The sequence below is a fragment of the Acartia tonsa genome, chromosome 13 (assembly GCF_053477335.1).
Source record: "Acartia tonsa isolate MP-2025a chromosome 13, ASM5347733v1, whole genome shotgun sequence".
Taxonomy (NCBI): Eukaryota; Metazoa; Arthropoda; class Copepoda; order Calanoida; family Acartiidae; genus Acartia; species Acartia tonsa.
In genome coordinates, this window is record NC_137272.1 from 42,041,092 (window position 1) to 42,063,220 (window position 22,129).

The following is a 22,129-nucleotide window of genomic DNA, read 5'->3' on the forward strand; positions in this document are numbered from 1 at the left end:
CTATGAGAAGCTACCCTGTAAAGGAGAACCCGATCGGTTCAGCGGTTAGTGAGATCCTTCGGTACAGACACACAGACAAACACACATCCTGTTACTTTATTGTAAGGATATGATTATATAAAAAAATAATTATTTATCGCATCATAATATTCAGCTTTCTACAGATATTAAATCTAAAAAAATTTAAGATTAAAACCAGTTTTGTAAGCTCTGATTGGTCGTAGGCCCTGGCTAACAAAACTTATTTTAATTTTAGGATAATTTTATTTTATTACTCGTGGAGAACAGTTTGTAATACTTTGCTATACATTATTTTTCAGTATGGATTAGAACCGGTTCTAATCCAGGGGATTATAATCGAAACGCGGGAATAACAATTTTATAATTGTACATTTTTATATCCGCAGAAAACTGTTTATTATACGATGCGATAAATAACTATTCCATTAAGTAGGGATCTAAAGGGATAAGACAATGGCCAATTAATTAATAGACATTCCCAATTTTCATACACAAAAATACCCCTTCTATAGAATACGATCAGTGGGTGAAACGTTTGGACACTCAACTTAATTAACCAACCAATCAAAATACCCCTGTCTTTTACCGTTAGTGGTTGAAACGTTTGGACACTATACTAATAAATTTATTAATCAAAATTTAAAATCAAGTTGTTGAGCCAACGAATAAGAAAACGTTATTGTAAAACCTTGGGGACTAGTGTAATATACAGGTCATTGTCCCTTCTCTCTCTGTTCAGTATGGCTGTGAATTTAATTAATTTCCGCGATATAAAAAATAAAAACCATTTCTGAGAAACTCTTAAAATTATGTATAATGTCGTTTTATAGATAACTTTCCACCAATAATAAATTTTTTTTACCAGAACCAACAATTCTTGAATTAATCTTGTAATAAAAGTTTTTTTATCCCTGGAAAGTGCCTTTAAAACGATGTGATAGATAATACTTCACCAGGGAGGTAGGGGTCATTGGGCTGTTAATTACACAGATAACCAAAGTTTTATAACCACATTACCTTATTTGTTGCTTAGAAACAATAACGTTGTGTATGTATCTTATTAATGTCAATTGTCTTAATGTAAAAAGCCTCGCCAAATTAACGTTCAGACTTTCTGATAACGATTACAGGGCGCTACTGTCCTTCTCATGTTATTATAGACATAATTTATTTAATTTTTCGTCCATTGTTCCCTCCCTGTAGACAACTTTTACTCTACCCAGGGAGGTAGGGAACACTGAACTGCAAATTACCTTCTTAGCTGGCCAAAAACCTCTAGGTACTTTAATTTAGGTTTATCGCCACCAGGGATCTAAAGGGATAAGACAATAGCCGATAGATTCATTTACATTCCTAAAAATACCCCATCTGTAAGTCTCCAAAGTTGTTAAGCAATCAAAAATTAAAACGTTATTATAAAACTTCGGGAATTAGAGAATGAGGGGACTGTTTATTACACTAGTCCCCAAAGTTTTAAGATAACGTTTTCTTATTCGCTGGCTTAATAACTTTGGGGACTTTTATTAGATTTTGAATGGTTAGGTTATTAAGTATAGCTGTGTTTAAACCAACCAATCAAAATTCAGTAAAAGTCCCCAAAGTTGTTAAACCAACAAATAAGAAAACGTTATTATAAAACTTTGGGAACTAGCAAAGAGATAGGTACAATATTTATTACACTAGTCTCCAAAGTTTTACGATAAAGTTTTCTTATTCGCTGGCTCAACAACTTTGGGGACTTTTATTAGATTTGAAAAGTCCCCAAAGTTAATAAGGGTGGACAATGGGCTGTTTATTACACTAGTCCCCAAAGTTTTACATTTTCTTATTGTTAGCTTAATAAATTTGGGGACTTTTATTGGATTTTTAATTGTTAGGTTATTACGTATAGTAGTGGTTAAACCAACCAATCAAAATTCAGCCAACAAATAAGAAAACGTTATTATAAGACTTTGGGAACTAGCAAAGAGAGAGGAACAATGGGCTGTTTATTACACTAGTCCCCAAAGTTTTACTATAACGTTTTCTTATTCGCTGGCTTAACAACTTTGGGGACTTTTATTAAATTTTGAATGGTTAGGTTATTAAGTATAGAAGTGTTTAAACCAACCAATCAAAATTTAGTAAAAGTCCCCAAAGTTGTTAAACCTACAAATAAGAAAACGTTATTATAAAACTTTGGGAACTAGCAAATAGAGAGGTACAATGTTTATTACACTAGTCCCCAAAGTTTTACGATAACGTTTTCTTATTCGCTGGCTTAACAACTTTGGGGACTTTTATTAGATTTTAAAAGTCCCCAAAGTTGTTAAGTTAACAAATAAGAAAACAATATTTTAAGACTTTGGTAATGTAGAATCCATGAAAGTAATGCTAAAAAATACTGGTGTTTTTCTCAGAGTATATTGTTGATCTCTGAAACAATAATTTATGTAATAGTTATTTATCAAAACATATTAATTTTCAGATTTCCGCATATAGAGAAATGTTATTGGAACTAAATATATAACATTAAATAATCGTTTTTTTCTCGTGGTCAACTGTTTATGAATTCAGGGATCTAAAGGTATAAGACAATGAATGATAAATTAATATATATCTTCAAGGATGTTAAACTACCCCTCAGAAATTGTAATTTTATTGAATGAAACGTTTGCACATTGCAAGTAAATTAATTAACCAATCCAAATTTAATAAAATTATAAATTTTAACACTATCCAATCACGATCATAAGAGAACAGGCGATGGATAATAATATTTTTTTATACATCCAAAGTCAATTATTAAAATTATTGGTTCAAATTACCCAAAGTTTTTCAGCCATCAAACACAACATTGTGGAGCAGTGTAATTTACAGCCAAAGGTCCCCTCCCCTGATAATTTCTTTCTGTGTTACAATTTAGGAGGGAAGGCACATTGGACTGGAAATTATACTTGTCCCAAAAACTAATCTGTTGTTTGTTGACGTGTATGGTTTTTTGGGGTTGGAAAACTAATTAGTTTGATGGTAAACATAATTACCCATTCTGTAGATTACAATTAGGGTTGGAAACGTTTGAACACTAAAGATAATAATGATAGATTATTGAATTTTGATTAGTTAAGTTTTCAAACTTGTTTGTAAAAAGGGAATTTTCATCAAAATATCGTCCATTGTCTTAGTCTTTAAGATTCCTAGTTAAAACGAAAATTTAGTTTAAAGTAAAAACAAGAAATATAAATCCATATAACTGCAATGCTCTAAAACAAAATATTGGCGCTTTCACTCGAAGTACCTTGATGAGCACTGAAACCTTCAATTTTGGGTCAGGTTAGGATAGGTTGTATAAGGAGAAGGGGGGTGGCATTTTTCTTGAAACGTTTTTAATTTGAGGCACATCTTTGAGCAAATAAAATGAAGTTTTCAACGCATTATTCTAAAATTATTTTTACTCTTACAATTATACATTTTAAAATCCACGGAAAGCTGTTTAGTGTATATAATATGATGCTATAAATAACTATTTTAGTGTGGCTTGATTTGATAGGTTTTGAGTCAAAATGAAAAAAAAATATTATATTGTAGAAAAACAGAAATTTACTTGCGCGATAACTGTTTACAATATGCACAATTACAATTATAAAACGGGACCACTTTTTTAGATTAAAATAATTGGTGTAAAAGTTTGAACACTGCCTTTTTTTAGACACACCATACCCAGGGATGTAGGGATCATTGAGCAGTAAATTACATTTTTACCCAAGGAGGTAGGGTACATTGGACTATATTTTCAAAGGTACCCAAAGTTTTATTACCATCCTCGCCTATATTTAGCATAAAAACTTTGGGTACTTTTATTTAATTTTGATTGGTTGGTTCCAGACAAGTATTGCCCAATCAATGATTTTAATCTACAATAGGGGTTATTTTATTTTCAGTATGGCTTTGAAACCTATTTATATCCGCAGGATTAGAACCGGTTCAAAGCCATACTGGACAATTTTATATGAATATTAAAATGAAAAAAAAACATAACATCAATACAAGATTTGTAAGCCCAGGTCTTCGGCCCCTCGGGGTTAACAAAACCGTAATTAATCTTTTAAATTTACTATCCGCGGAATGCTGTCTATGATACGATGCAATAAATAACTATTATCATCATTGGGGATGTATTTCAATTAAACATTCATTGTCTTATCCCAATTAAAATTGTAACTTTCACTCAGGATACCTTGTTGAGCACTAAATCCTAAAACCTTTGAAATTTAAAGGATAACTGTATCATGCCTAAATTAACGAAAAGGTATTGACAGACATACAGACGTAAACAGATGGACAGACAGACAAACTGACGGACAGACAGACGGACATACACTTTTAAGAATATTTTGAGTGTTAATTAAAATTATGCATTAAATTAAATTAAAATAGGCACGTCAGAATTTTTCTATCAATTTCAAAATTTGTATGGTTATTCTTTTGGTAGATAGGTAGACTTCAGAAATCGTAGGAACTCTATAATTGTTACCTGAATGTCCGTACGTCCATTCTAAACAGCTAATTTTTGTGTTATATAATTTTTTGATTGATCTGATTTTTGAAATACTGATTCTTAGGACAACAAAGTATAATTTTGTAAGCGTAGCATCTATAAAATTGAAAGTATGTCCTTATACATTATTCTGCATCTAAGCAGTTTTTCAACAAATTTACTCAAAATTTTAATCTTTTAAACATTTATATTCTGATTATTTAGTTCTGACACTCTAAAAGTGTTAATGTTCATTTATCACACCTTTTCAGAGCTTTGCTTTTATGGATGTTGTCATCCTTGTTTACCTATTTTGACCCCACCCTTTTAAATTTTTTTATGAGCAAATCATTTTGTTATTTAAATTTCCTTGTTTTAAATTAGTAAATGGGTTAATGTTTGGCTTTATTTCTTAAAACGTTTTTAACCCTTAACAGTCGGGCCCCTTGCCGCACCTTAATCAGTCGGGGGGGGGGGGGGGCGTTCAACGCCCCCCCATATTATCTCAGTTCCTATTAGAGCTAGAGGGCTAATTTTTTTTGTACAAGTCCCCTGTGTTATGATGAATTTCCGACCTTAAGTAAGTCAAAGTCAATTTTCGCTTCCTTCACCCTTTTATTTAACAACCTTTGTTTTTAGGTCCTTTTTGTAATTTTCTTATTTTTGAAGCTAGAAGAACAATTTTTTTGCAGAAAATGTTTATCTTTATGTAAATTTTATATTTGAAATGTCAAAATATAAATTTCAGCGGCCGCAGCTGTACTTGGCAGCTGCCAGCCGCCGCAGTCGGCGGTCGGCCGGAAAACGGCGGTAAATCTTTATGAAATTTTAACACGTTATTTAGACATGTAAGAAAAGCTTAAGTTTAAAATTTGAAGTCTCTAAGTCAAAAATTGAGGCCACAGGAGCCTTTTAAAGATTTCTGGAGACCTGGAGGATCAGGACCTGCAGGATCATACCTGGAACCTGAAATTGACTTGAACACCTGTATTTCATATAAGGATGTACTACTAGAGGATATTTTAGTATTTTGGCAAGATAAAATACTTTGTTTAAGTCAAAAAAATATTTTTGCTCTTTACCTGGATGACCCTGCCAGGTTTGCTGGCATCCTGTGCCCGCCAGGATGGAAATATTCAAAAATTCCAACTCTCAGTTATGTGTCATACCCAAACTTAAAAAGTCACGCAGTTTGGGCTCTTTATCTTTCACACACAGAAAATGAGATAGAAAAAACCGGATGGGGGGGCGTTCAACGCCCCCCCCCCCCGACCGTTAAGGGTTAAGATGCATTTGTTTGAGCATACAAGGAGGGAGGTTTGTGACATTAATAGTTTGAGTATGAAGAATGTCTTGGTTTAAAACAGGTGCAACTCATTACCATGCCTCTAGGACCTCTAGACAAAATTCGTGCAATTAAAGATTTGGCTATCTATTTGGTGTTACCTTACTTAATACCCTTGGGCGATTGAGCGCGTTACATTGCAATTTAGACACAGAGTAGGTTCAAGGTGGGGTGGAGAGGACTTTTACCCAAAGCGTCACCGAGCCCCTAGAGGTAATACTGGTATAAGGACAAGTATGTTCATAAGAAGAACAGCATTATTTTACTATACTGAATTTAACATGGACAAGTATAAATATAAGTAGAGCAGCAATATTATACAATAGTGATGTTTAAGTAATGTTGAAGTATATTCATATATAGCGCGGCAAAATTATATTATGCTGTCCCTAGTAATCTCTCCTCGTGGAGTAAGCAAGAAAAAAAGTAAATTGCTTACTTAATTGTGCCATTTTTGTGGTAAATTACTGATTTTAACGAGTGCATTTATATCCACAAGTTTGTCAGCAACATTATGATAATCTAAATTTAACCCCTACAGATCGGGCCCCAATTCCCACCTTAATAGATTGGGGGGGGGGGGGGTTCATATTGACCCTCCCCCTCTATCTCGGCACCTGTTACAGTTAGAGACATAAAAATTTTTTCAGGTGGTTCATGTGTATTTTTAGAGAAAATTACTTTTTCTAGTCATAGTGGTCAGACCGCTCCTTAGCCACTTTTTAGCGGCCAGCCGCTAAATATTAAAACAGCTGTAGGGCAGCCAATTTTGCAGCTAGGATGACCAAATTTTAGGACGAACTTTTAATTTTTGATAACAAAAAAAAACTTTTTCTGATCATTGCCGAAAAACGGTAAATAACGGAAACCGCCATTTTCGGCGGTAAAACGGCAATTGGCGACGCCAATTAATATTTTTATATGTTTATTTTTGCTCAAGGATTTACCAAAAAAAATTATAGGTCTCTAGTTGTAATATAAGCCACGATATTCATTATATATGTCTGTAGTAAAAGCCGGACAAAAAATGGTCATAAAGTCGGTCAGGGAGCGGTCATAACACCACTTTTCTCAGAAGGTCATTGATATCTAAGTATTCACCAAAAACTTTTAGGTTTTCCTTATACACAAAAGTCATAATGTAGAAATTAAGATTTATTTAAATTTTTTTTCTAAATTTGGTGCCACCTATCCGACTTTGACCGGACGCCACGACCGACACAGACCAGATATCCTTATAAGATCAACTCTTGCCGACGTATAATTACAAAACTTAAATAGTCATGAAGTCACAACTCTCTATCTTACCTACAAAAAAAATGACATTGAAATAACTAGAGGGGGGGGGGGTCAATATGACTCCCCCCCCCAATCTGTAAGTAACGCAACATTATTCCTTCTAATGTTAACAAGGACAGTTATATACATATGTAAAACAACAACATTATACTATACTAATTTACCAAGGATAAGTATATCCATAAGTAGGGCAGCAACATTAAACTTTTTAACAAAGTATCCTCATTCCTCTCCCCCTCTGTTTTTTAAAAACTTTCTGAATATAATTGGTTCTTACACAAATAATTTATATTTCAGTACCAAATTTTGCCCTGGATTGTTGGGCTTGTTTTAATAGCTTGTAAGCTCATTTATTTGATTGGATCCACCTGTAAAACTGTAAAAATTGAATTTTGGGACTTTTCTTCTAGGGGCTAGTGGAACAAAAGATCCCCGAAAACACTAAAAATGTAAGTTCTGAGCTTATTTTTAAAGATATCAATCTGATTTTTTAAAGAAAACTTTTTTAACATAACTTTACTAATAAACCATTACAGATTTCATTTCGGGACTTCCTTTCTAGAGGCTAGTGGAGCAAAAGACCCCCTCTAAAACTATAAATATGAGTTCTGAGCTTATTTTTAGTAGCAAAGCTATTCTATAATTAGTAGTGAAGCTACTCTATTATATGAAATGTCTATCTGTCTGTCCGTCCATCTGTCCATCTGTCAGAGACAGAAAGGGTGAAACATGATTTTTTCAACTCCTATAAAAGATACAGAGCTGAAATTTTTAGGGATAATTATGGTAATAATCTTCATATTTTCACCAAGTATCATTAAGTTTTGCCAATTGTTTGGGGTGCTAGATCGATTCTTACATTTTTAAGTTGTAAATCTGTTTTATTCTTAAAACTTATAACCTTGGAACTAAAATTTGTGGGTATAAATAATACCAATAATAGAAAAATGCTTTTAACTTTAAAAACTTTTTTCATCACAATGTGTATAATAAAGGATGAATTCCGACATTTATTTGGCCCCCTTTTTGACATATCTCTTTAGATCTCTGGTAAATTATGCTTTTGAAAATCAAAACTCATTTTGATGAAATTTTATTTTGTTGATATCTTTTTTGTTAATAAAGTTAGGATCATAAAAATATCATTAACCTTACAAGACTCAAAAAATGCTTTCAACTTAAAACTTTTTTAACTTTTTACTTAAAACTTATGTAAGTTACTTTTTCTTAAGTTACTTTTTCAAAATTTAGGCTCTTTCTGAAATTTTTTTCTTGTGTGGAAATATTAAGAGATCAACAACATATGCTACTTTTTTTGATACACTAAGTAATATGGTCTGTAAACCCTAAAAGATACTTTTTGTGTGTCATGCTGTATTACATAGAAGCTCCACAATGATGTCTTAGTTCCTAAATGCCAAATTTCATTGGGGGTGGGGGTTATCATACCTGTACATCCCTCCCTCCTTAGACATCAGTGCACTTCATTGCTTGTTTTTATATATAATAACTTTAAATTTTTTTTTGAATAAAAGTCTAATCCCAAATGACAAATACTATATTAGATATTTTACTATTTTTCATTTATTCTAAATGTTTATAATAATTCATGAATATTTATTGTAAATATTAAAGAAACATATGTTAGAAAGAGTAGTTTTGTGTATTTCATATCAATATTAAATATATCTTATTTTTCGTAATTTTTTCTCAGGAGTTACCTTCATTGGAGAACAGAGTTGATAAATCAATCAAAATATCATTAGAGTACATTAGAATCACTTCAAAGACAGATTGTCTCAGTCTGTGGTTAGAGTGGTTTTGCTGGAACTTTATAACACAACTTTAAATCAGAAACAGAAGATTGATTTATGCAGAAAACTAGTGAATTTGATTTAAACATCTAATTTGTATAAATTTAAAACAAACTTTCATCAGTCTTTTTTTAAACATGAAAAGAATATAAAATTTTTGAATGTATTGTAATACTGTATAATATCATGTAGTTTAATATAATTTGACTTATAAAGTTTTTTTTTACATTAATTATAGGTTCAATTTTGCCAATTTTCATCATGAAAGTAAGAAATAAATCACAAAAAATGGCTTGTTTAAGTAAGGATTTTGTAGCAAAAATGGAAGATTTAAGTAAGAAATTAATCTCAAAAATGGCTTGTTTAAGTAAGAATTTTGTAACAAAAATGGAATATATAAGTGGGAGATTAATCACAAAAATGGCTTGTTTGAGTAAGAATTTTGTAGCCAAAATGGAAGATATAAGTAGGAATTTAATCACAAAAATGGCTTGTTCAAGTAAGGATTTTGTAACAAAAATGGAAGATATAAGTAGGAAGTTAATCACAAAAATGGCTTATTTAAGTAAGGATTTTGCAACCAAAATGGATGATTTAACTAAGTAATCAACCCCAAAAATGGCTTATTTAAGTAAGGGTTTTGCAACAAAAATGGATGATCTAAGTAAGCAATCAACCCCAAAAATGGCTTTATTAAGTAAGGATTTTGCAACAAAAATGGATGATTTAAGTAAGCAATCAACCCCAAAAATGGCTTAATTAAGTAAGGATTTTGCAACAAAAATGGATGATTTAAGTAAGTACTCAACCCCAAAAATGGCTTATTTAAGTAAGGATTTTGTAGCAAAAATGGATGATTTAAGTAAGCAATCAACCCCAAAAATGGCTTATTTAAGTAAGGATTTTGCAACAAAAATGGATGATTTAAGTAAGTAATAAACCCCAAAAATGGCTTATTTAAGTAAGGGTTTTGCAACAAAAATGGATGATTTAAGTAAGCAATCAATCCCAAAAATGGCTTAATTAAGTAAGGATTTTGCAACAAAAATGGATGATTTAAGTAAGTACTCAACCCCAAAAATGGCTTATTTAAGTAAGGATTTTGTAGCAAAAATGGATGATTTAAGTAAGTAATCAACCCCAAAAATGGCTTATTTAAGTAAGGATTTTGTAGCAAAAATGGATGATTTAAGTAGGACATTAATCACAAAAATGGCTTATTTAAGTAAGGATTTTGTAGCAAAAATGGATGATTTAAGTAGGACATTAATCACAAAAATGGCTTGTTTAAGTAAGGATTTTGTAGCAAAAATGGAAGATATAAGTAGGACATTAATCACAAAAATGGCTTGTTTAAGTAAGGATTTTGTAGCAAAAATGGAAGATATAAGTAGGACATTAATAACAAAAATGGCTTGTTTAAGTAAGGATTTTGTAGCAAAAATGGAAGATATAAGTAAGCAATCAACTACAAATATAGCCTAAATGGCTGAGAAGGGATTAAATTTTGAGGAAAAATAATCCGGATTAAAATCTTAATCTGTAAGACATTTACGTCAAAAGCGTCCGATTTGGCTGATTCTTATCAGCCACCCTTATTTTTGGGGATTTTTAGGGGTTTATAGGGCAATAATAGTTCTTCAAGTAAGCAATTAACCTACGAAAATGGCTCGTTAGTCCGACATGTCCGATTTAAGTAAGCCATTTTTGTTGTAAAGTGCTGACTTTCCCGATGTGAGCACGTCCTACTTAAATCTGACAAAAATGCTTATATAAGCACAAAAAAAGGTAAATTGCTGAGACAGAGATTACTAGGGTGAATAATCAAATTATAAATGAATAAGAGTCGCAGCAAAATTGTAAGTAAATTTGTTGAAAAACTGCTTGATACAGAATAATGTTTATGGACATACTTACATTTTTAGGACTTGGTTATAGAGTTGCTTCGCTTATAATATTGTACTTTGTTGTCCCAGGAATAAGTATATCAAAAATCAGATCAATCGGATTATTAGATTACATAAATTTTTGTTGTTAATAAAGTAAAAAAAATCAACATGTTTAAAATGGACGTACGCATATTCTGGTAATGATTATAGAGTTGGTACACTTTCTAAATCATACCTAACTACTACAGAAATCACCATGCAAAGTTTGAAATCAATAGGACAATTCTAACATGCCTAAATTAACGAAAAAAGCTATCCGTTACGGACATACAGACAGAACGACCATAATTATAGAAAAGCTTCGCTTTTAAAAAGTTGGGAGCGTACTATATTGTGATAGATAAAAACAGAGATAATTTTTAAAAATAAATAATTTGGGGGTCACATGGAAATAATGATTCAAATCAGTTGTTTTAGGGATTTCCATTAAAAATGAATAAATAAATAACCATAAAACTCAAAAAGAAATATTTTACTGATAAGAAAAACAAAAATAGAGGGAGAGGATTGATTTGAATTGTTAGTTATACCTTATACCTGGTTTTAATGTCATCCTATTCTTCTCACAATCTAAAGCTAAATAAGGCAGAAACTATTTTATAATTTTTTTTCTGTAAAAGGGGGGGGGGTAGGGTGAATTTTACGTTCCCTGTTCCTGTGGTGGTTTTAGGCTATTTCCGTGAAATAAAAAAATTCCACCTCAATTTTTTTTAATTACCTCTTGGGGCAAAGCCCCTAGAGGCTAGGGGCCAAGCCGCTAGTTTATTAATAAAGTATTTAATTTGAAATAAATAAAAACTAAAAAGGCACAAGGTCATAAAAGCAAACTTAAAATAATTTCCTAAATTTTTATGTGATACTTTTATAAAAGTAAATTTGACAAACCTTTTTTCTGTTTAACATTTATATTACAAAAAAAGTATACCAATACCAATATTAATTGTTTTTTTACTTTTTAGTAAATTTACTTTTCCGGAAAAGATAAATTTATGGTCCAAAAACCATCAGTTTTTGCGCTTTATTTAGTGTACTGGTCCTTTTTTTGCATGCCAATTTATGTTTGTTCTTTTTAGAACACGGTGTGGGTTTATTTTAGCAATAAAAGGTTTCAGCGAATTAAAAAGATAAGTTTTTAGAAAAGCATCACAAAAATCAATAATAGAACTTATAACTTTTTATAAAAAATTTTGGTATAGTCCCTTTCGTGGCAACGCAACTTAAGGGGCGATTCTTCGTATTTTTCTCCTATTTCTAGCTCCTGCGGGGAGCTCTAACATTGCGGGGCCAATTGCCTAACCCTATAAATCGCCCTTAAGGAGCTTTGCCACGAAACTGACTATTCCCCAAATTTCGCCACAAAATCAACAACAAATAACTAAAAAGTCACATCTCACGGCTTTGGGTCAATGCTAATTTTGAATTCACGCATCTTTCTTAACATTTTATTTTATTGCTGAAACAAACCCACTATATTTACATAATTTGTAAAGTAAAAGATGTATTTAGCAAAAAGAGTAGCCATAGTTAGAATACAAAACAGCACAATTTTTTTTCCCTAAAAGTAGTTTTGTCTTTAAAACCTCCCCTCTAACCCTTAGTTTTAGCTTAACTGAAGAGTTCTAACCCGCCGGTACTATCAAAATCTTAACCTAACCTAAAAATTGCTTACTTTATAACAAAAAAATTTGAGTTGGAGTAAAACTGCAAATAATTCTACAATAGTGCAATCAAATACAAAACATCAAAATTGTATCTTTAGCCAAATTTGTCTATATTGCAAAAACATAGAAAAAAAGATGGCTTAGCAAAAAAAATGGAACCACTGACCAACTTGCAAAATTTTGCTTTTAGAGCTGTTTCCCATAGATTGTTGCCTGTTATAAATTAGGACAATAATTACAACGAACCTTGTTATCAGCAAGGATAAGGGATAGTACATCTAGAGAAAAACTATTAATTTTAATTTCCCAAGACAAAACTATTCTTCAAAATTTACAATTCAAAGAACTTTGTGCAAAAAATTGAAAAGACAATTGTTTACCTTTAAAATTAGTAATTTTTTTTTTCAGTTACACTATCCCTAGTCAATGCTATGAATATATTTATGAACCGCTGAAAAAGTATAGCACTCCTTTACAGTTAACCTTCTTGTAGGACCAGGGAACTATAATATAACTTTTACTAACTTATGGGATGATACACTCCCAATAAAAATACTTTCAGAAAAAAGTGTCACTAGATGATAAGTTTTAAGGGCGTAGCAAAATATTTTGAATCAAGAAGGTTTTTGTGTGTTTGTCCGTTAAGATATCGGTAACAACCGCTATTTTTCTCTGCTCCTACAACGTACACCTTATGTATGGATATTAAATGCGCTGTTACTTTACGTTTGCCAATGTTTGTATGTCTGTCCGTCTTATTTGTTGAGCTATTTTTTGGATGTTTTCATCCTTGTTTTCTATAATTAGGATCCGTCCGTACGTCAGCATGTTTTAGTTGTCCTATCGATTACAAACTTTGCATGATGATTCCTGTAGTAGTTAGGTACTATTTAGAAAGCGTATCAACTCTATAATCGTTACTAGAATGTCCATTGTACGTTCATTTTAAACATGTTGATTTATAATTATAAGTTTTTTAACAACAAATTGTTATGTGATATATTTATCCGTTTAATCTTATTTTTGGAATACTGATTCCTAAGACAACAAAGTACAATGTTATAGGCGAAGCATCTCTAAAAAAGTAAATATGCACTTAAACAACATCCTGTATTTGAGCAGTTTTTAAACTTACTTACAATTTAGTTTCGTTTTTTTATACTTTAATATTCTGATTATTCAGTTCTGTCACTTTACAAGGTTTGTCCCACCGTTTCAGAGCTTCGCTTTTTTGGATGTTGCCATCCTTGTTACCTTGTATTTTCTGTGCATAAATAGGATTGAAGTTTGTGTTGTTGCATAATATTTAAATTTATTTGTTTTAGAAATTGAGTTTCACAACAATTTCAGGACAAAATTAGATTTTCTGTAAAAATTCATCTCTAGGTACATATAATATATTTGATTTAAACTTTTTAGAATTGTCCAACCGATTTTAAACTTGGCATGACGAATATTTTAACAATTTTGTACAGTTTAAAAAGTGTAAGAACTATATAAGCATTACAAAAAAGTCCATAAGACCATTTTCAACAATATGTTTTTTTTTGCTTTTTGAACAAAAATCTGATGTTATATAATTATCCAATTCCCTTATACATTTTTAACATCTATTTATTGTACATTTTCTTATCCCTTTAGATCCCTAATTAAAGTCAGCTTTGATTATCCACCATAAATGAAAAGTTATGATATAATAAGAAGTTTATTATTGGCTAATAATGAATCATCCTCTAGTGCCATATCTCGCTGTGTCACTATAAAAAGTTTTCAAATAAGATAACATGGAAATGTTAATACCTTTTACTAGTAAAGTTTAGTTACATAAACATTTAAAGAAAGAACGTGTCTATATTTTATAAAACTTTGGGGCCAGTAGTAATTTACTGGCTAATACCATGGTGGGGGTGGTAAAAAAATTTGTTGCCCTTCTCCTTCTTGCGAAACAATTTTTGAGGTAAAAAACAATTTGCCATTTTACTCACCCCACTTTCCCCTAATAAAGCTTTGACGTCCTTGGTTTTCTTACGGAATATTCAAAAAATTCCGACGCACAATAGATGTATTTTCCCTTCAGCCCTGATTAAAAAGTTTGGGTCAACTGAATTCTAGTTTCCAATTTTGTGCATAGCACCCTCATCCTATCTTAACATTTATAACTAGCTAAAAAAGCTTCAAACTTCAAAAAAAAATCAAATTTTAAACATTAAAATTTTAAATGTATAATGTATTTATAAATCATAAATACATTATATAATTTTGATTGATATATAAGCATTTTACTCTAAAAAGAATCATTTCCTTTTTTAATACGTGTTGATTTACCAAATAGAAACAAAGCTGTACACTTATGGACTACCGTAGACAAAATATCCAGGAAAATGTAGATTGCATAATAAAGCATATAAATCGTTTATACATTACTAGCGGCTACGCCCCTAGAGGCCTCTAGGGGGCAATTGAGAGAGTCGAATTTAATAACCCAATTTCTTATTTTAGATTTTAAAAGAAAAATTTAAAATTTTTTTTTTTGGGGGGGGGGCGAAATTTTTTTATTTTTTGGGGGGGGTGCCCCCACTCATTTTTAATTTTAGTAAAAAAAATTTAAAATTTTTTTTTCTGGGGGGGATTTTTCATTTTTTTGGGGGGGTTGGGTGTGTCCCACCCCCCAAGAAAATAGTTATAAACCTTCACGGGACCTATGAGAAGCTACCCTGTTAAGGAGAACCCGATCGGTTCAGCGGTTAGCGAGATCCTTCGGTACAGACACACAGACACACAAACACACAAACACACAGACAAACAGACATCCTGTTACTTTAGTATAAGGATATCGCTTTTCCCTTCAACCGGATCGAGTAGCTGAAAATAGCTTTTGCAATAGTTGGGTTATCTGTCCGACTGTCGTACAACTTCAGAAATTAGGGGAAAAAATGGGAAATCAATTTTCAGTTGATAAAAGTTTGTGTTATTTAAGGCTTAATATAAATGTCACTTTCCTCACACTTTATTGAAAAACTTTTAACACAAAGAAACTTTATAAACAGGAGAAAACTAAATTATATAATACTAGTAGCTTCGCCCCTAAAAGCCTCTAGAGGTAGTTGGGGGAAATCAATAATAAAATTGTCCTATATGTCTTATACCTTTAGATCCTTGGCTCTTAAGCAATTCTAATTGATAGAAATGTTGTATTTTTTCAATGTAAAATTTAAATTAATGTGTAAAGTTTAGGTTCTGGTTTTGACAATTTAATCCCAAAATATAAATTAAACAATTTTCGGGATAAACTTATGTTTTGAAAATAAATTTAAAGACAATCTTTTTTATATTTAATGGTGGTTTATTAAGCTAAAAGTTTATTTGTGAATGTTATTATCGTCCTATCTTTGATTTAGCCCAAACCTCCTCCCCCCTCCAAAAAAATTAAAAATCTCTTAATTCTACCTAATAACCAACAAAGAAGGTCGTTAAAGTTTTTTTAACAGATCTTAAATAGCACACAAGACCAACTGCTCAAGAACAAGGCATAATTGTTTTTTTTTGGAAGGGTTTAATCTAAAAATCTTTTTTGTATTTTCAATATAAATTATCATAAAAAGATCTTTTCAAAAATTCAATCAGTCCATATGAGAGACAGTGATTGGCATTTGGAGAGAAAAATTATTTTTTCAAGATAGCATGAATTTTGACTTGTGAAAAACTTTGGGCAGTTTAGTTTTTTTCTGCACTTGCCTTATTCTTTACTAGCGGCTACGCCCCTAGAAGCCTCTAGGGTCAATTAAAGTAAGAGGGGGAAAAGTCGACCTCATCCCATTTTAAATTTGAGTTTCAAAAACGTAAAAAAATATTACACCCTGCCCAAAAATAGTTTAAAACCTTCCCAGGACCTATAAGAATCTTCACTGTAAAGGAAACCAATATCAGTTCATCGGTTAGCGAGATCCTTCGTAACAGACAAAAATAATATAATTATATAATAGGATTAACTGGATGTTACAACAAATTTTTCAGCTGGCTAAAATAACGATACACCCCTTCTCCTCCCCTCCTACTGAATAAACGAACTGATGGAGTCCATATTAGCAACCTAAATCGAAGACAAATTTACCCCTATCGATATATATCCACGTATTCTATATCCATTGTTGGAGGCAAGATATATTTTCTGTTGCCATATCCATGTCCATGTAGCTCACCGCGTGAAACCGATTAAATGATGATTTAGTCAAAATTTTTCAAGATTTTTGATAACAATAAAAATTAATGGTTTCAACCCATTTACTATTCTTCAAGAAAAGTGGTGCTTTAAAATATTAGAATTTTTAGATGAGGCTCGTTTATTTTAGGCTCCAACGATGCTTTGTCCTACTAACCAAATGAGAGCACTTAAAAAGCATAAAATATGCATCAAAATTTTATTTTATTATTTGTATTCAAATTATTTAGATGATGATGAACTTATAAACAAATAAAGGCATTATTTACTTTAAATAGAAGGAAATAAAACCACCCAATAAACAATTTTAATTTTGGCAAAAACAAATTTCATGAAATGTACTTTTCATATTTCTTATTTATTAATTACTACAATTTATTTACATATTTACAAACTTTGGTATTTCAATTATAAATATTTGATAAGAAGAGCCCTCTATCTTTATCAATTATACTATAAAATTCAAGAAAAACTTTTGGACATTACTTTAATTTTACCCTTTGCAGACGACAACATTTTTAAATATGAATAGCCATGACAACAGATCGACACCATGGAAACTGTCCCAATTTTGTATAAATTTTGCGGAACATGTTCCAGTTACGTCATATTTTTCTTTCCCGAAAAAGGGAAGGGGGAAAGAAAAAAAAGGGAAGGGGGGAAGAAAAAAGAGATGGGAGAAAAGGGGGTTTTCCCCATCTCTTTTGAAGAGATTTTCTTCCCCCCTTCTCTTTTTCGGGAAAGAAAAATATGACGTAACTGGAACATGTTCCGCAAAAGTTATACAAAATTGGGACAGTTTCCATGGTGTCCAACAGATCTATAGTATAAATGTACAGACAACTACCTCCCTTCCTTTTTCAAAGACCTCTTTCGTCTGCTTCTGAATTATTTTCTGCTACTTGGCTGTGTTAATATAAGCAACCCGACACCATAGGTTGATTTTCAATGACCGAATAGAAAGGTTGCACAATGCGGTTGCGATGGGGAGATACAGTTATTTAACCCTTTCTCCCTCTAGTGTTTTACTCTAATGCAGTGACCCTTTTCTAACTTTTATGAACACCAAGCAATAATTCAACCAAAAGACACCTATTTAATTAAATATGTTTCATAATATTATACTCAGGCGATTAAAGCCAAAAAAATAGTCAATATGCTATTTACTTTTTTAGTAGGACATCCTAAAAATGACATACATAAATTCATTTCTCTCTATTCTAATCTAAAATTGTTTCACATTTTTTCTATTATTTTTCTCAGTTTCTAATCAGTAAGAGAAAACATTAAAGATGAAGGATTACAATTTTTTAGAGATAAAACTTCTACAAATTGTTAGCTCAACAAAGTGTCTCAAAAATTAGCCATGTGACGTCATAAAAAAGAGGGAGATGAGAGGAGAAGTGGGAAAGAAAACCCTTAAAAAAGAAATGGTTTATTCCTCATTTTCATGACGTCACAAGTCTGATTTTTGAGACATTTTGTCAAGCTACGGCATAGGCCTTAAATTTGTGATAATATGCTTTTTAAATACCCATTAAAATTTACCAACTTTTCTTAAGGCAGTGGCATGCACAGGGTTTTGCCAGGGGAGGGGGGGGGGGGTATTTCTTTAGAGGGTTAAAAAGTGCAAGCCGGCCAACCTTATTTCAATTTTATGGGGGTTTTGAAACTCCTCTTTCACAAACTAATGACTTATGATATAATATGATTTTATAATCTTTCAGTTGAGATGCTATGCTATAACTCGTGTGTGCATAAATACCTATCCTTAGATTATACTATGATTTTCATGGCAGCTGTTAGAGATAGACGGCTGATTTTTTGCGATGATTCCCATATAAAGTTATTCATCTTAAACTTATCCTGTACTTTCAAAATATATATTTTATCTATATAGATGTTGTGCATCTAAAAATTCAATTAAAAGAAACTAAAAACCCTAAAAAGTGGTTTTATTATAAGGACTTGATTAAAATTAAGGACGATGGAAACATATTCTATTAATCAAAATACTTAAAATAGTTAGATACAATAAATCAATAATAATCAGCAAGTAAAAAAAAATTAAATAAGTTTTTTTAGAACCCTCCCCATAAACCCCCTCGAAATAAAAGCTGGACATCCCCCCCCCCCCCTTTCAAATCATAATAGTAAGATCTTTGTTTCTATTTTATTTTTGAGTATTCCTTTCCCTTTTTCTTGCTGGAACCCTTTTTTTTAATTTCAAGGCACATCAGTAGGCTCAAATTTCAATTCGATGACGGGGCAACTTTTTTTTTATAGAAAACTTTTCTATACAAAATACAAAAATAGGAAGTTTTGATACAAAATATCCATATTTTGATTTAATTCATGTAGCAAATAAAGTATAATGTCTGTACGTATGTCCTTTCAAATTATATATAATCTCTAAAATGGTGGGACCAATTATGCTTTATTTGCTCAAAACAGCCTGAAGAAAAGTCTATGACAGCATGCTACTTATAATCATAAAAATATTCTAGATAATAATTTTAAAACTCTTTTCATGCAAATTTTATGTATACTAAATTACCAAAAATCCAAAGTTTTTTTTGTATCAACATAAACATAGTAGTATACTAAAAAATGTGTTTATATCTTTTTGTGTATGTGTCCTTTCTTTATTGTATAGCTAGATAAAAAGTCTTAATTTAAGCTATTTTACAATAAAAATACCATGACATACTGATATTTCAATTAAAATTTATAGCAACAAAGCTACTCTATAAGCTGTTGATATATATCTATACTAGCGGCTACGCCCCTAGAGGCCTCTAGGGTCATATAAATTGTTTCTTTTCAATCTATTTTAAAATCGTCTAATTTTTGTCGATTTCTCTGGGGAGGATGGTGGTACCCTCCCCCAATGAGAAGCTACCCTGTTATGGAGAACCCCGAAGGATAGCTAGCTAGATAGATAGATAGATAGATAGATAGATAGATTGATAGATAGATGGATGAGTTATGCTTATGATCTGTCTGTCTATTATGATACACAAAATTTATGATGCAAAAAAATACTTTAATTCAAGTGTAATGTGTGATGAATCAAAATGTTCTTTTCAACTATAGAAATAGGTCAAGAAACATAAAAAAGACAGAATAATGTGTACCAGAAAGTAAGTAGATTCATTTTAAACGTAATAATTTTTATGCTTTTTATTTGCGTTTCATTCTGTGATATATGATTAGCACTTTCTTTTGGAATATTGATTCCTACTATGATTAGACATTAGTTTTATATAGTCTCTATAATCAAGGTCTAAAAGCATTCTATGTTTATTGTTTATTAATTTTGGGATAGATATATGAGGAATTGTCGTCCACTCTACTTAATAATGTGCATATATTGTTGTTATTCTATAATTTTTAATATTTGTTTATCTGACCATCTAATTTTTTAAGTTTTACAATAAGGATTTCGTTTAAGTAGGACGATTCTAATGTTCACTTGAATAATAGTTTATTACACCTATCCTAAAGTCTAGCGCCATTGATTTTATCCCTCTCCCCTTTTGTTTACATCCCTTTCATAACACATAAAAAAGAGTAGATCTACAAACTTAAACAGAAAATGTATGCTGAAAACATTCAATAGTTTGTCTTGTTGTTGACTAAGATCTCGCTCACCACAGCATCAATAGACTTATTTTTAAATATTTATCTTTTGCTCCCTCTCTCACTCTCCTTTTCTTTCTTTCTCTCTCTCTCTCTCTCTCTCTCTCTCTCTCTCTCTCTCTCTCTCTCTTTCTCTCTCTTTCTCGTTCTCTTTCTTTCTGACTTTCTCTCTCTAGATCTGTTTCTTCCTGTTTCTCTTCTTCTTGTTCTTTCTCTCTCCTATTGCTTATTTTCTTACTCTCTCCTTGCTCTCTTTCGTTCTCATCCTGTCTGTCTCTCGCTCTCTATTTCTTCCTCTATCTCATTCCCTCTCTTTTTTCTTTTTCTCTCCTATTGCTTTTTTCTCCCTTATATTTTTCTCTTTCTTTCTCTGTCTCTCGCTCTCTTTCTCTCTCTGTCTCTCTCTCTCTCTCTCTCTCTCTGTCTCTCTCTCTTTCTGACTTTCTCTCTCTAGATCTGTTTCTTCCTGTCCCTCTTCCTCTTGTTCTCTTGCTTTCTCTCTATCTCTCTCCTATTGCTTATTTTCTTACTCTCTCCATGCTCTCTTTCTTTCTCATTGTCTGTCTCTCGCTCTCTATTTTTTCCTCTATCTCATTCCCTCTCTTTTTTCTTTTTCTCTCCTATTGCTTTTTTCTCCCTTATATTTTTCTCTTTCTCTCTCTCTCTCTCTCTCTCTCTCTCTCTGTCTCTCTCTCTCTTTCTGACTTTCTCTCTCTAGATCTGTTTCTTCCTGTCCCTCTTCCTCTTGTTCTCTTGCTTTCTCTCTATCTCTCTCCTATTGCCTATTTTCTTACTCTCTCCTTGCTCTCTTTCTTTCTCATTGTCTGTCTCTCGCTCTCTATTTCTTCCTCTATCTCATTCCCTCTCTTTCTGTTTCTTTTTCTCTCCTATTGCTTTTTTTCTCCCTTATATTTTTCTCTTTCTTTCTCTGTCACTCGCTCTCTCCTTCTCTCTCTCTCTCTCTCTCTCATAATCTCTCTCCATCTTGCCTTCTTTCTTTGTCTCTTTCTCTTGATCTCTCTATGTCTCTTACGAAAGTATGGTAAGTTTCATCCGAATATTTTTATTTCTAAATGCTGCTATATTTGTATCTAGTTAATTTGTAACACCTCAATTTGTTAACTTGCCAAGAGACTAATTTTTCATCCAACAATAAATAGAAAAAAGCTGTAAAATTATCATCGTCAAAAAGTATGCTTTTTAGTAGCGAAACTACTCTATAAATGGCATTGTCCTTCTGTCTGACTGTAATGCAAAATTAACTCAAAAATGGCAATCATTTTTACACTTATTATATTCACAATTTTAATCCTTCCCCGTTAATTTTGCCAGGGGGATAGATACACCCCCCTTCAGCATGCATCCTGTTATATTTATATTTTTTATATTGATAAATATATACATAAGCAACATAAGATTAAATCTAATTTTTCATAGATTTTTTCACCGTTTGAGCATTAGAGTAAAACACTAGAGGGAGAAAGGGTCAAATAACTGTATCTCTCCATCGCAACCACCTGTGCAACCTATCTATTGGGTTATTGAAAATCAACCAATGGTGTCGCTTATATTAAAACAGCCAAGTAGCAAAAATTAATTTAGAAACAGACGAAGAAGGTCGGGAAAAGGAAGGGAGGTAGTTGTCTGTATATACATCTATACT

The 22,129-nt window shown here is 31.7% G+C and overlaps 1 protein-coding gene across 2 annotated transcripts in view; it reads left to right on the top strand.

Moving 5' to 3' along the window:
• Nucleotides 1-22,129, top strand: part of LOC145304577 (sestrin homolog) — a 394,235-nt gene that overhangs the window by 284,676 nt on the left and 87,430 nt on the right. The gene's annotated exons all lie outside the window — the stretch shown is intronic.